The 16,549-nt window shown below is 40.5% G+C and overlaps 1 protein-coding gene and 1 long non-coding RNA gene across 2 annotated transcripts in view; both read right to left on the bottom strand.

The window, feature by feature from the left end:
* LOC110537630 (opioid-binding protein/cell adhesion molecule) overlaps window positions 1-16,549 on the bottom strand; it is a 406,128-nt gene that overhangs the window by 324,044 nt on the left and 65,535 nt on the right. The window lies entirely within an intron of this gene.
* LOC149979183 (uncharacterized) lies at window positions 14,002-15,754 on the bottom strand. The gene is made up of 3 exons (XR_016484760.1): window positions 15,692-15,754; window positions 15,282-15,445; window positions 14,002-15,180 (listed from the first exon to the last, which is right to left on the bottom strand). It is a non-coding gene; the product is annotated as an uncharacterized LOC149979183 (long non-coding RNA).

The following is a 16,549-nucleotide window of genomic DNA, read 5'->3' as shown; positions in this document are numbered from 1 at the left end:
GGACTGGGAAAGGAGGGGGGGGTCAAAAGAGGCCAGGAGTAAAGGTCGACCGATTATGATTTTTCAACGCCGATACCGATTTTATTTTTTGGGTAATAATGGCAATTACAACAATACTGAATTGTTGTAATTGTCACACTTATTTTAACTTAATATTATACATCAATAAAATCAATTTAGCCTCAAATAAATAATGAAACATGTTTAATTTGGTTTAAATAATGCAAAAACAAAAGGTGTTGGAGAAGAAAGTAAAAGTGCAATATTTGTCATGTAAGAAATCTAACGTTTAAGTTCCTTGCTCAGAACATGAGAACATATGAAAGCTGGTGGTTCCAATATTCCCAGGTAAGAAGTTTTAGGTTGTAGTTTATTATAGGAATTATAGGACTATTTCTCTCTATACCATTTGTATTTCATTAACCTTTGACTATTGGATGTTATTATAGGCACTTAGTATTGCCAGTGTAACAGTATAGCTTCCATCCCTCTCCTCGCTCCTCCCTGGGCTTGAACCAGCAACACAATGACAACAGCCACCCTCGAAGCAGCGTTACCCATGCAGAGCAAGGGAAACAACCACTCCAAGGCTCAGAGCAAGTGACGTTTGAAACGCTATTAGCGCGCGCTAACTAGCCAGCCATTTCACTTCGGTTACACCAGCCTCATCTAACAGGCAGTCTCCTTGTGGAGTGCAACAAGAGGCAGGTCGTTATTGCGTTGGACTAGTTAACTGTAAGGTTGCAAGATTGGATCCCGGGGTGACAAGGTGAAAATCTGTCGTTCTGCCCCTGAACGAGGCAGTTAACCCACCGTTCCTAGGCAGTCATTGAAAATAAGAATGTGTTCTTAACTGACTTGCCTAGTTAAATAAAGATTAATTAAAGGTGTAAAAAATCTGTGTCCAAAAATACCGATTTCCGATTGTTATGAAAACTGGAAATCGGCCCTAATTAAATCGGCCATTCCGATTAATCGGTCGACCTCTAGCAAGGAGGGTAAAGAAAGCTCTGTAAAGAAATTCATCAAAGGCAGAGGTCGGGATGATGAAGTCGCCCAATATAAAGAGCGGTGAGCCATCATCAGGAAATTAGCTTATCAAGGTGTCAATCTCACTGAGGAACTTTCTAAGGGCACCTGGTGGGTGATAGATGACAACAGTACCAAACAAAACTGTAGGCGCAGATCTAAACATCCAACGACGCACTTAGAGACCGCTCTCTCTGCATGGTGTTTTGTGAAAAGCATGTTACAGCTTATAGTTGTTGTAGGATAGAAGCATCATTAAAAACACTCGTAAGACTAAATTCCACTGCTATCAGGAAACTGGACCTGAACCGTTATTTTAAAAGCACGGGAAGTGATTAATAATGTTCTCTAACGTTCCGGGCATTTTTCAGTCCCACAAAAAAAAGAACATATGCAAAGCCCTCACTCTGTCACTCAAACGTATTACAGTGTCTTCCTGCCAGCTAAAAATCTTTGCCAATGTGTGTGGGTGTAGGCCCCTCCTCCTCCGAAGCAGGGCCTAGTAGCCTATTGATGTTACAAGCGTGATTAAAAAAATTAGGGAGAGAGATGTTTTTATTATTTATAGATAAAACCACATTTGGCAGCAGCTACTCTTCCTGGGATCCAGCAACATAAGACAGTAGCATACAGTTTAAAATACTGCATAACATTACATTTCATAACACCTTACCCAACACATTCAGTGTATTCCCCTATTCTCAGAGAAGAATAGATTGACATTTTAAATGCTAGTTAAGAATACTATAGTTATTAACAACAAAAATGTAAGACGTTTTGATTCTAGCTAGCTGGTCCAACGTTAAGCCACTTTCCGGAATATCAAAGACATTCAAAGTTCCTTCATAGAAGCCACTCCTCTGCCCAGTGCTTCAACCAAGCCTCCTCCTCCTCCTCCACCCTCTTTCCCCATCAGCAAAATGTCAGTCGCATCTCGTGCCCTACACTCCGCTGTTGAATGCATATGAATAGATTGACCGCTCCATAGCAAGCTGCTCTATTCAAACTGATTGCTTAAGTCATTTAATATGTTGAGCTAAAATGTGCAGATTGCCATGCCTCATTTTTGATTCATTGATAATGAAACCTTGTTCAAAGTATCTCTATTTTTCAAACAAGCATCGCAGAGCTGGTTACAATTTCAATGTCATCCCCCAGAAAAAGATAGAACAAACATTCCAACAAATAAAATACCTGTATTTATGGAAAATTGTATTTTGTTTTTTAATGATATTGTAAATTGGAATGGTAGAGTTGTCCTTCATGGGGTTATCGGAACTGTATGGAAAGGTCTGCTCAATCCAAGAATACAACCAATTGATTACAGCATTACCCCAAAAATTGAGGAGGCAGGTGGCAGGGGGAGTAGGTAGGGTCTGCCTAATATAAAGGATCAAAACTGGAACAAAAATAGCATAAATAGGAAAGTATACCATTTTCATTTGAGGACCAGGAGGTTGACAGCTGTGCCATACAGATTGCAAAGAGACCTTTGATGTACCAATTCCATGGCACATAGTGTATAAATTGATATATAAAACAAAGGAAGATTCAAGACTTCGTGCCTTTCAGCTAAAATTATTGCAAAGAATTATTGCCACCAACTAATGTTTAATATCTGGGGCATACAATCATCACAGCTCTGTAGATTTTGCTGTGAGGGTGCAGAATAAATATACCATTTGTTTTGGTATTGCCTCAGCTAGCCTGTTTCTGGTCTCAGGTTCAGGAATGGCTGAAAAAGCATAACATTAATCTAAAACTGACCCTAGAAATAGCATTGTGGGGAGATCTGGAGAGACCTGGTCAGTCAATTACTAATATACTAATACTCGTAGTAAAATTATTTATCTTCAACTCGCAATCTGTGGATTCTATTCGATTACATCAGTGGTGGGAAAAAGTACCAATTGTCGTACTTGAGTTAAAGTAAAGATACCTTCATAGAAAATGACTCAAGTAAAAGTCACCCAGAAAAACACTACTTTTTAATTGAATTGATTCTTTATTTAACGAGGCAAGTCAGTTAAGAACAAATTCTTATTTACAATGACGGCCTAGGAACAGTGGTTTAACTGCCTTGTTCAGGGGCAAAACATTTTTTTTTTTTACTTTGTCAGCTCAGGGATTCGATCTCACAACTTTTCGGTTACTGACCCAACACTCCAACCACTAGGCAAACTGCCGCCCCACTTGAGTTTAAATCTAAAAAATATTTGGTTTTAAATATACTTAAGTATCCAAAAGTAAATGTAATTGCAAAAATACACTTAAGCATCCAAAGTAAAAGTATAAATAATTTCAAATGGCTTATAATAAGATCAGAAGGCACCATTTTTTTTTCACAGATAGCCAGGGGCACACTACAACACGCAAATATAATTTACAAATGAAGCATTTGTGTTTAGAGAGTCCACCAGATCAGAGACAGTAGGGATGACCAGGGATGTTCTCTTGATAAGTGAGTGAATTGGACCACTTTCCTGTCCTGCAAAGCATTGACAATGTAACAAGTACTTTTGGATGTCAGGGAAAATGTATGAGAGAAAAGGTACATTGTTTTCTTTAGAAATGTAGTGAAGTAAAATTAAAAGTAGTCAAAAATAAACAATTGTAAAGTACAGATACCTAAAAAAAAAATACTTAAGTAGTACTTTAAAGTATTTTTTACTTAAGTACTTTACACCACTGGATTACATAGATTCAAACTGTATGTTAAATATAACAGCATAGTTGAAAGATGTACGTGCCGTAGCAAATCAAAGGTGGCCAGCAGAGACAGGTGGGATACGCTGAGGAAAACGGAACGTTGGGATGTGGAACTGGAGACAGGTGGGATACGCTGAGGAAAACGGAACGTTGGGATGTGGAACTGGAGACAGGTGGGATACGCTGAGGAAAACGGAACGTTGGGATGTGGAACTGGAGACAGGTGGGATACGCTGAGGAAAACGGAACGTTGGGATGTAGAACTGGAGACAGGTGGGATACGCTGAGGAAAACGGAACGTTGGGATGTGGAACTGGAGACAGGTGGGATACGCTGAGGAAAACGGAACGTTGGGATGTGGAACTGGAGACAGGTGGGATACGCTGAGGAAAACGGAACGTTGGGATGTGGAACTGGAGACAGGTGGGATACGCTGAGGAAAACGGAACGTTGGGATGTGGAACTGGAGACAGGTGGGATACGCTGAGGAAAACGGAACGTTGGGATGTAGAACTGGAGACAGGTGGGATACGCTGAGGAAAACGGAACGTTGGGATGTGGAACTGGAGACAGGTGGGATACGCTGAGGAAAACGGAACGTTGGGATGTAGAACTGGAGACAGGTGGGATACGCTGAGGAAAACGGAACGTTGGGATGTGGAACTGGAGACAGGTGGGATACGCTGAGGAAAACGGAACGTTGGGATGTGGAACTGGAGACAGGTGGGATACGCTGAGGAAAACGGAACGTTGGGATGTGGAACTGGAGACAGGTGGGATACGCTGAGGAAAACGGAACGTTGGGATGTGGAACTGGAGACAGGTGGGATACGCTGAGGAAAACGGAACGTTGGGATGTGGAACTGGAGACAGGTGGGATACGCTGAGGAAAACGGAACGTTGGGATGTGGAACTGGAGACAGGTGGGATACGCTGAGGAAAACGGAACGTTGGGATGTGGAACTGGAGACAGGTGGGATACGCTGAGGAAAACGGAACGTTGGGATGTGGAACTGGAGACAGGTGGGATACGCTGAGGAAAACGGAACGTTGGGATGTGGAACTGGAGACAGGTGGGATACGCTGAGGAAAACGGAACGTTGGGATGTGGAACTGGAGACAGGTGGGATACGCTGAGGAAAACGGAACGTTGGGATGTAGAACTGGAGACAGGTGGGATACGCTGAGGAAAACGGAACGTTGGGATGTGGAACTGGAGACAGGTGGGATACGCTGAGGAAAACGGAACGTTGGGATGTGGAACTGGAGACAGGTGGGATACGCTGAGGAAAACGGAACGTTGGGATGTGGAACTGGAGACAGGTGGGATACGCTGAGGAAAACGGAACGTTGGGATGTGGAACTGGAGACAGGTGGGATACGCTGAGGAAAACGGAACGTTGGGATGTAGAACTGGAGACAGGTGGGATACGCTGAGGAAAACGGAACGTTGGGATGTGGAACTGGAGACAGGTGGGATACGCTGAGGAAAACGGAACGTTGGGATGTGGAACTGGAGACAGGTGGGATACGCTGAGGAAAACGGAACGTTGGGATGTGGAACTGGAGACAGGTGGGATACGCTGAGGAAAACGGAACGTTGGGATGTGGAACTGGAGACAGGTGGGATACGCTGAGGAAAACGGAACGTTGGGATGTGGAACTGGAGACAGGTGGGATACGCTGAGGAAAACGGAACGTTGGGATGTGGAACTGGAGACAGGTGGGATACGCTGAGGAAAACGGAACGTTGGGATGTGGAACTGGAGACAGGTGGGATACGCTGAGGAAAACGGAACGTTGGGATGTGGAACTGGAGACAGGTGGGATACGCTGAGGAAAACGGAACGTTGGGATGTGGAACTGGAGACAGGTGGGATACGCTGAGGAAAACGGAACGTTGGGATGTGGAACTGGAGACAGGTGGGATACGCTGAGGAAAACGGAACGTTGGGATGTGGAACTGGAGACAGGTGGGATACGCTGAGGAAAACGGAACGTTGGGATGTGGAACTGGAGACAAGTGGAAGTGGAGTTGCTGGACGGGGGATATAATAACGGTCAAAGATAAAAGTCCAAAATGTAAAAAAGTACGATTGAATGACACTGAGGGCCAACAATGTTACATCCTATGCCTGTTTTTTCCTGAGGCTGCTGCCCGCACAGGTAATTGTACGTGTGTACACATGCATACAGAACACACACTCGCATTCAAAACACACACATGTGCACACACACAGACACACATGTAAATAGTGCCACACATGCACTAAAACATGCAGTTGGCCTTGATGTTTTGTTTTTGCATTGTTGTTTTCATTTGTTTGTCTTTTTTTCTATTTTGTTCATTTTGTTGTTTGTTGGTTCATTGCGGAATGGAGGGGGAGGTGTTGTTTTTTCGGGAGAGGGGAGACTGTGGGGGTGGTTGATGGTTGTTGGCCTGGCAGTTGGGAGCTTGGGCTGGTGGCCGGTGGGTCACTGGTTCGGGTCCCAGTTTTGACTTGGTGGGGCGGTGGGCGGGGTGCTTTACCCCGGTTGCTCCTGTGGGTCAGGATACAGTTAAATGACTGAATGTAAATGCTGAGCGGCTTCACTGCAGGTATGTTTTAATATAAAACATATATATATAATATATATATACAGGGCATTCGGAAAGTATTCAGACCCTTTGACTTTTTCCACATTTTGTTACGTTACAGCCTTACTCTAAAATCAATTAAATAGTCCCCCCCCCCCCCCCCATCAATCAAAACACAATACCCCATAATTACAGAGAAAACATAGGTTTTTAGAAATGTTTTGCAAATGTATTAAACATAACAAAACATAAATATCACACATACTGTAAGTATTCAGACCCTTTACTCAGTACTTTGTTGAAAGAGCTTTGGCAGCGATTACAGCCGTGAGTCTTATTGGGTATGACGCTACAAGCCTGGCACACCTGTATTTGGGGAATTTCTCCCATTCTTCTCTACAGAGCATCTCAAGCTCTGTCAGGTTGGATTGTAAGCATCGATGCACAGCTATTTTCAGGTCTCGCCAGAGATGTTCGATCGAGTTCAAGTCCAGGCTCTGGCTGGGCCACTCAAGGACATTTAGAGACTTGTCCCAAAGCCATTCCTGCATTGTCTTGGCTGTGTGCTTAGGGTTGTTGTCCTGTTGAAAGGTGAACCTTTGCCCCAGTCTGAGGTCCTGAGTGATCTGGAGCAGGTTTTCATCAATAATCTCTCTGTACTTTGCTCTGTTGATCTTTCCCTAGATCCTGACTAGTCTCCCAGTCCCTGCTGCTGAAAAACATCCCCAAAGCATGATGCTGCCACCCCCACGCATAGGGATGGTGCCAGGTTTCCTCCAGACGTGATGCTTGACATTCAGGCCAAAGAGTTCAATCTTGGTTTCATCAGACCAGAGAATCTTGTTTCTCATGGTCACCGTCCTTTAGGTGCATTTTGTAAAATTCCAAGCGGGCTTTCTTGTGCCTTTTACTAAGGAGTGGCTTCCATCTGGCCACTCTACCATAAAGGCCTGATTGGTGGAGCACTGCAGAGATGGAGGAACCTTCCAGAAGGACAACCATCTCCACAGAGGAACTCTGGAGCTCTGTCAGAGTGACCATTGGGTTCTTGATCACCTCCCTGACCAAGGCACTTCTCCCCTGATTGCTCAGTTTGACCCAGTGGCCAAATCTAGGATCATTTAAGAATTAAACCACAGGTGGACTCCAATCAAGTTGCTTAATTCCAAGTATCGTAGCAAATGGTCTAATGGTCTACTTATGTAAGTTAGGTATTTGTTTTTTATTTTTATACATTTGCAAACATTTCTTAAAATCTGTTTTTGCTTTGTCATTGATGAGTTTTTTTTCCATTTAATCACTTTTAGAATAATACTGTAACATAACAAAATATGGGAAAAAGTCAAGGGGTCTGAATACTTTCCGAAGGCATTGCATTTTACGAATGTGCAAAATTTACTATATGTACGAATTCTAGCTAGGAGGCTAGCTGGCTAACATTAGCTAGGCTAGGGGTTAAGTTTAGGGTTAAGTTTAGGAGTTAGGTTAAACGGTTAAGGTTAGAGTTTGGGGAAAGGTTAGCTAAAAGCGTTAAGGTTAGAAGCTAAAAGTAGTAAGTAGTTGTAAAATTGCTAATTAGCAAAAATGTGAAAGTTGTCCTGGATGAGATTCGAACTCGCAGCCTTTGAGTTGCTAGACCTTTGTGTCTTTTGGGTTGCTATGCGTTCACGTTATATGCCCACTCATCCAATTATCTTAGCTTCGCTATTGCCTTAAGTAACCATCTGTCTTATGTAACCATGCTAAACATAACATATGATACTAATTTGAGTGTCAAGTAGATACCCATAGACTTCCAGCAATTGCACCACACAAATTATATGCTACCTTCAACTTCCTTCAAACTGCATGCAGGGACATAAAAATGGTGTCCATGAGTTTGTCTAAGTAGGAAATTACCCAGTATTCCTTTAAAATCTTAGCAATGCAGGATGGTGTTTATAAACAGTTTTGCTAGAATTTGAATGACGTGTTTCTGTGTGTACCGGTAGTACAAAAATATATTTTTTAAATGTAAGACAATGTATGCATCCTTATTTTATTCTTGCCATAAAAAAGGTTAGCAGTGTTTGGGATTATCCTGTTCAAATCCAAGCAACAGTACAACAACCTGGAGAAGGCCTGGATTCCTAAGCAGTAAACATTGTGTGTTTAACTGTGTGTTTCCTCCTGTAAATACTGTGTCTGTTTGGAAAATATTTCAGCAATAGCAAATGGAGTTGGTTCCCCAGCGTGACAATGTTAGGTGACCTTATCAAACAGTGATAAACTGGAAATGGGAAACAGAAATCAAAATACCATCGGAGACAGGCTACATCAGGCGCTGGATGGGCTTTTGGCAGGTGAAAAACGAGTAGGGACTGTATTCCATTGCCCACACCAATACTCTATAGACAACTTGATTCAACCAGTATTTTTCCTGTAGTATGTCACAGTCTGCCAGCACTGCCTGTATATACTATTCAGATAACGTTGAATTATTCAAAATCAGAAAACATTTTAAAACATTCGCTCTGCTATCTATGGACAGTGTAGAGAAGCTCAATAGGAGAGCACACTCCAAAAGCAAAGCTTGTTGTCGGTTTTCTGACTGAAAGTAGTTGAATGTCAAGATGAACCAACCCAAAATGAATGGAAAAGATAAGCACCACAAATCTGGAAATGACAGGGTGCCTATCTTTTCCATTCATTTTGGATTTTGACATACACAGTGTACAAAACAGTAGGAACACCTGCTCTTTCCATGACAGACTGACCAAGTAAATCCAGGTGAAACCTATGATCTCTTATTGATGTCACTTGTTAAATCCACTTCAATCAGTGTAGATGAAGGGGAGGAGACAGGTTAAAGAAGGAGTTTTAAGCCTTGAGACATGTATTGTATATGTGTGCCATTCAGAAGGTGAATGGGCGAGACAAAAATATTTTAAGTGACTTTCAACCGGGTATGGTAGTAGGTGCCAGGTGCACCGGTTTGTGTCAAGAACTGCTATGCTGCTGGATTTGTCACACTCAACAGTTTCCCATGTGCATAAAGAATGGTCCACCACCCAAAGGACATCCAGACAACTTGACACAACTGTGGGAAGCATTGTCGTCAACATGGGCCAGCATCCCTGTGGAATACTTTCGACACCTTGTAGAGTCCATGCGTCGACTAATTGAGACTGTTCAGAGGGAAAAGCGGGGGTGCAACTCAATATTAGGAAGCTGTTCCTAATGTTTTGCACACTCAGTGTTTAGGCCTATCTACAAAACAAATGGAACCTGGGACATGGACGTATCTCTACGTCCATGACATCTGAAACACGAGACTGAGGTTATCCTAATATGGACACAGACAATTGACTGGCATTGATCCATCGCAGCTCTGCACATTTTTAATAACACACCTTCAGACTGTTGTACAGATGCTAAAGTCACTTGATTGATGTGCTTATTTTATCTTGTTGAATTGATGTCCTTGTTGACACCCAATACTTCATATCTCCAATTATTTTCTCCAGTCTAGCAGAAGGATTTCAACAATCTATTATTGATTTATTTGTTGTCCTCCTTGAGACTTAATGACTGATCCAAGCAAATATTATCCCTGACTCACAATTATCACCCCCGACATGTAAAAATGACAGGCTAAAATAATGTATGATTTTGTTTTGGTCGTTATTGAATTGCGGGTGTATTTGGCATCCCTTTGACTTTGCAACAATGATAAACATGTTAAATGAACAAATAGTTACACATGATGTTTTTGTTTATATTGAACTAATCAATGACATAAGTCCTTTATGCTGTAAAACTTTATGTTAATGCATTTCTTTAAGTACTTAGGTTAAGCAAATTGGCCTGTTCTAGTAGTGACATGTTTTGGGAATTTAGAGATATCCATCTATTATTTTGAATGCTAGAATGTGAACAAAATGATTTAATATCTTATATTGATCAATAAAACAAACAAGGCTATTGAAATACCTATTTGTTTACCAGTATAATGTGTCCCTCAGCATTGTCATTGCTGTAACTACCTTGAAAATCATTCATGACAAAGATATACAAGGACCTTGAGCATTTTCTCCAGAAAATGATTAGCTACTCACACCCTTTCAGTATGTCATACATTTGAGGATTCAATAATTGGGTGTGTTTAAATCCAAAGTGTCACATGGTGTTATTCAATTGAAATTAACATTGTGAGGCAAATTATTAAATCATATCACTTTAGTAAATTATTTTTAAAGGATGGATGACCATAGCATTAATAAACTCATCCAGTTTGCATCTTTTAGGCCGACAACTAAGGTCACAGATGACTGAGAGTCTCAGTAGTTCAGAATGAATTCGAAATTGCAGTGATGCATATCAATAGAGCCACACAGACTTGAAATAAGTGGGGAGCAATGAAAGAGTTTGTCATAACCTCTCCCACTCCACCGACAGGGATATGTGGACCAATTCACCTTAAGATTGATTTCTGTGTTTAAATTCATCAGAATGAAGTGTCAAAGAGTTGTATCTTGAGCATGATCAGCAGCTCCATCTTACTGTACAATACCCTATGGAGATAGAGGTCGCTCTTGGCTGTTCACAGTTCCACTGCTGATAGGGAGAAAGCTTTCTTACCTGAAAAGAGAGAGACATTGCAATCAGTGCTGGGAAGCTTGAACACATAAATAGTGCAATATAAATTAATTAATTTGTTTTGTATGGAAAAATGTACTATCGTTCCTCACAAACTAATCATTGTAAACAACTCCTTACTGTCTCAATTCAGTTTTGATTTCCTTTTTTACTTTCATATTGTTCCAGCAGGTGTCAGTATTACTCAAGGTAAATACAATTTGAGAAGATTGCACGACAACTGCCTTTGACAGAAAACAATACCGTTCTGGTTAAATTTTCTATCCAATGTGCACAACAAGAATGGCTCCAATATCCTAACACATTTCAATAACATTAATATGGAAAGCAAGTAGGTCACTATAGTGTTTAACAAATTAATGTTAAAGTACACCAGCAGATTGTTGCAGTTGGTTGCCAACTACAGCTTATAATTCATTTCTAAAGGTATAATTCCATTCTAAAGGACTAAGTTGGAATGAAGGACTTGATTTACTGGGTCTCATCATTGATTTCCTTGTCAGCTTTTAATGAATGAAGGAGTGATTAACTGGTCCTGGAACTTTGCAGTAGCCGAGAGGTCATAATTTGATTAAAGATAAAAGGACACGAGCCAGAAAAGGAAAATGGCTAGACTGTTACATTCCTATTATTGTGGTGATAAGTCTTCCTGTCTCCATCTCAAAATTAAGGGTAGTTATTGTGCCAGACAGCCACAACAACGAACCATCAATATCCTCCCATCACTTTCATTGTTTGAAGGGACATTTTTTTACTCCATTAAAGTCCTGCTGTTCAGGAGTCATTTCAATGAATTACATTTAAAACATTGGTTATTGGAGAATGCAACTTATTAAAACTGTAAAAGTTAAGCTTTGTACAGTTGTCTTACAAAATTATTACAAAATAATACCATATTAAGCAAAGTGTCAGGCTGTTCTGGCTTTAAATGTATTTATCTTTCAATTCAATTGATCTTTCACGACATTGGAGTGAATGACTTTAAAGCTATTAAAATCCAATTTGGCTTCATTTGGTATGTATAATAATCAAGTCCCCTTAAGAAGTTGTCTTGACAAAGGTCTATCACTGTCACATTTGTTATTGAATGCTTACTCCACAACAACAGTGTGTGGAAGCCTACTCTCTCTGAATTCTCTCTAAGGAAAGCATGGCTATAAAGTCAATGGAAGAATAATATCACTCATACAATGATCAAGCTTTTCTTTCTTTCATACCGTGTAAACACACCAGTCAGTCATAAGCACTACAACAACAATAACTCTCAAGTGTGTGGTCTGTGGTCTGTGTATTTGGGGATTCTCTGCATACAGTTTTTTTCTTGACACAAAATGTCAGCAGGAGGGAGCGGGGAAGCGATATGAACAATTGTCTATGCACAATACTCCAGCGGCTATTGCTTGTTCCATCCTGTTTAAGCACAATGGAGTCAAGGCCCTGGAAATATGGCAGACAGAGACCAGCTTAAGTCACTGGAGCGCCAGTGTGTGTCCCCCAAACCCCCATGTGCTGGCACACAGCAGCTGGCACACAGCAGACAGACAGCCATGCTAGCCTTCAGGGGTGGCAGAGGAAGGGGCACAGCTTGGCAGCAGCTCAGGATACCATCCATCCTTTTGTAAGGCAAATCATATTACATGGGTCTGAGCATTACCTTGCCAGCTAAATTGCCAATTTAATGGGATGTAATTGATTTATGGATACAAATTAAGGTAATAATCATCTGGGCCAGAAGATAAATATGCAGGAGGGGTTCATTAAAGGGAAACTTCAACAATTTTCAGCACCACCCCAAAATCATCATACTGTAGTTGTCTGCACTTTGTGCTCCTGTTTGAGTGTTGTCAGCTTCTGTAGAGAATACGGTATTCATTTGGTCATTGAAGACTGGATTTTTTGCATTGCACTTTCAGAAGTATGTGTTTAATTTGTGTGTCGTCAATGGAGGGACATGATTTAGGGATTTCAGTCTTGTTGCTCACGCGAAATAGCTTCTCAGCTAGGTCCACCGTCAGTACGGAACCAATCACACCAAAGGTCAAATCAAATTTGTCTTTGTCACATGCTTCGTAAACAACAGGTGTTGACTAACAGTGAAATGCTAGCTTTACAGGCCCTTCCCAACAACGCAGAGAGAGAAGATAAGTAATAGAAACATTTCAAAAGAATAACACAAGGAATAAATAGAAAAATAATAACATAATGAATAAATACACAATGAGTAACAATAATGTAATTTGTCAATCTATTGTGACGTGGAATCTATGTGGAAATCCCATTTGGATTTTCAAAAAGTCATCCACCAGTAGTTTTTATCTCATTTCAAACAGCGTTGTAAACATTGAAAGTAGGATAAAAAGTCAACTTAAATACAATGACTTTACATCAATCTAATTTCAACATAATCATCAGAAATATGTATACTTTGGAATCACGTTGAAAATTACATGGAGTAACGCTAAAACATTTTTTCATCCTAGATTCAATTGGGTGGTTGAAATTATGTTGAATTTCATTGGATAAGACATTTTATTTGACCTTGTTTCAATGTGGATAGTAAAATTGTATGTTTGAATCAACATCATTGTTTCAACGTGATACCATCAATCTAAATAAAGAGGTATATTGACATAAAATGTGAAGCCACAGTCCAACAATTCCGGACTGAACAGGGACTCCTACTGATACATGAGGGGTAATGCACTTCTGCAGAACAATTCTACCATTCAGATGTTTACCTTTATGTACCCTGCTTGGCTTTGGAAATGAGCGGTTTTCTTTTCACCTGAGCTATCGTGTTACATTTAGACATTGATCAGTTACCATACTCACATGCGTAGACTACCTAAATAACATTGAATAGTTGAAAGCAATGTAATGAAATTCCCGTTAGAGTCCCGTTAGGGTGGTACTCTCCACTGCTATAACATTTTCACCCCTCAATAAACAATTTATTTTTGGACAGGGGAAAACTAGGTTAGGGGATTCTTTCACAAATACTACTTGAAATTAAATCAAAAGTACTGAAACAGAAAATCCAGCTCCACTAACGACAGGACCCAGAAGGACATTTATTTACTTCAAGTCTCTTTGTGGTGAATCGTCAAGTATCTAGATACAGATTCCAATTAATATTGGACTGAATGGCAATTCCACCTTGACTACATCAATATGCATATGAGAAAAACACACCGCAGCCTGTAGTCTCTTTCAGTCTATTCAATGTCATTCTAACAGTCTTTTACAAAGAAAGAACCCCAAGGCTGTCATTTATATAAACTGCCAAGTTTATGTCAAGTCACAGTCAGGTACTGGTCAACTGCCGGCCCCAGTAGTTTGAGTACGAACAACACTACCATCTCTTGACCCAGCATCACCCTTTGATCTCTGTCTGACACAGTCACTGGTGGTCACTTCATGCTGCCAGGCTTTGGGCCGAAGTCACGTTGTATTAGGCCGAAAAACCGGTACAGTCGTGGGAATAAGTACTAAAGTTGCACTTACGTGCAGTATGATGATGTAACATCTCAAGGACATGACAAAAACCCGTTGGTTGAAATCTGGTTGAAATTACATCATTGTTATGACTTGTCCGCTGGAAAAATCTATCATGTTAACACATTTAATCACATTTTGTCTGCAGACATGAACATTTCCAAAGCATGTGTCATTAGTAACCCTTTGTAATAATCAATCATCATCTTTTTAAATTTTCATGGAAAAGTAGGTGAAAAAGTGTGTTTTATGGTAGATATATATATACTGTATGTATGTACACACACATACATGCACACATACACATACTATTGTAAAAACATTTCAGTCATTTTGATTGTCTTTTTCCCTTTTTCATTTCTTCATAGAGTCCGTTGTACTGCTTCTCCTCACTCTTTATTGACTTTTATATTTATCTTTAATTGGCTTTTTCAGCCATTTTTCATTTACTCCTATCTCCTTTTCTATTGTCCGTTGTATATCTTGAAGCACTCAATGTGCAATGGAGCTTTGCATTTCTCACATGCATAGGTAGTGCGTTTGTCAGAATCACAAAATCTCTGGAACCGGTGCATCGTGTTGATTGGCCAGTGAGAAGCTTTGTCATATCTTGCCCGATCTTCAACAGTAGCAGCCAGTAGAGATATCCTTCCGTGGTTTTGTGCCAAACTTTTGCATAAGAGTCTGTGCCACTATCCGTGAGAAGGTCGATGGTCCCTCCCATAACGTCTCTGTAAAAGAAATGGCTATTTACGAGTGCACTGTTGAGAGACCATGCAAAGGTGAGCCACCACCACTTCTTAGACCTGCTCGAGATATGGTATCTTGAAACCTGTAGGTCGTGAAGGACAACACCACCCATGTGCTCATTGTATCGGTTGATGCATTTTGGTTGTGGGACTTTGTCAAAGACACGTTGTTCCCTGTTCCATCTCTTGACAGAGGTCTCACTGTATTTGTCCTCCATGTTTGTTGCCACTGTGACAATGTTATTGTCTTTCAAATGGACCAGCAACCAGAAAAGAAAAAACAGAGGAGAAAGTTAGGTAGAACAATAACTATGTGTATACCTAGATGCACTGTGTTATCCCGCCGGTCACTATTGTTGCCGTCAACATGTTTACTCATTCTATGACCACACTGAACAAAGTTGAGTAATTGCATATATCACTACTAGAACCTTTAAAGATGATGTGTACTAAAAATCTTTGTCCTGTCTTTATGTTAACATACTTTACTAACCTTTTGTTTGGGAGCTTTGATGCAGCCATCCTCTTTTCATGGGGCAACCAGGAAGTAAACAGCTCTGGTCATGTGATAATTTCCACTAAACACGTGACACTGCACATATTTCATTGAGACCCTTTTATTATTTCAATATTTGCTGGAAATGCATTGATACATCATTCAGTAATATTTTTAGAGCCTGAAAACGTTTTTTTTACGGTCACTGTTGTGACTGATGGGATTAAAATGGTTATTTTTGCATCATGCTCAGTCAGTATGGCGTGTGCCTTGTGTACTTGTGGATGATTCCCAGTACTGCTTATTTTTAGGATCTGGCCACCTGTACCAACACAGCTGTGTGGCACTGCCAGGGAGAGTCTGATTAGACTTGCCGTTTCTCTTCCCAAATTGAATTATCAAAGGCTGCAATCTTCATATTCTCCCAAAAGTGTATTCCTCTTTTCTTCTCTAAGGGGCAGCAATCAGAAGCAAGGTGCAATCAATACCGCAATTACTGCTGATTACAGTCTGGTCTTCATGTATAATTGCAAAGGCATTTGCTGCTAGTAGTCAAAGGAGTGACCATTTGTCATGGAAAAGTCAGTTTTACTTTGAAAGCAACTATTTGATCAAAGCAAATGCATTTACAACCTTGTGAGATATGCAGTAAACATTTACAACCCAGTCTAATTGTTACCACAGAACAGTTAAATCAATACTTCGGTGTTGGCTTTTTGTGTTTTACTTGTCAAAACACCGTAACTAAAACACTAATACATTTCTGTGACACATTCATTCTATACTTGGTAGCAACAGCACATTTTCAATCCCATTCTCCTGTCAGTCTTCAAAATCCTAACTTAGATAATTAAG

Source organism: Oncorhynchus mykiss, chromosome 12 (genome assembly GCF_057628025.1).
Source record: "Oncorhynchus mykiss isolate SJ-2025 chromosome 12, ASM5762802v1, whole genome shotgun sequence".
NCBI lineage: Eukaryota > Metazoa > Chordata > Actinopteri > Salmoniformes > Salmonidae > Oncorhynchus > Oncorhynchus mykiss.
The sequence above is the reverse complement of the archived record's forward strand: the minus strand, read 5'-3'. Positions and strand labels throughout refer to the sequence as shown.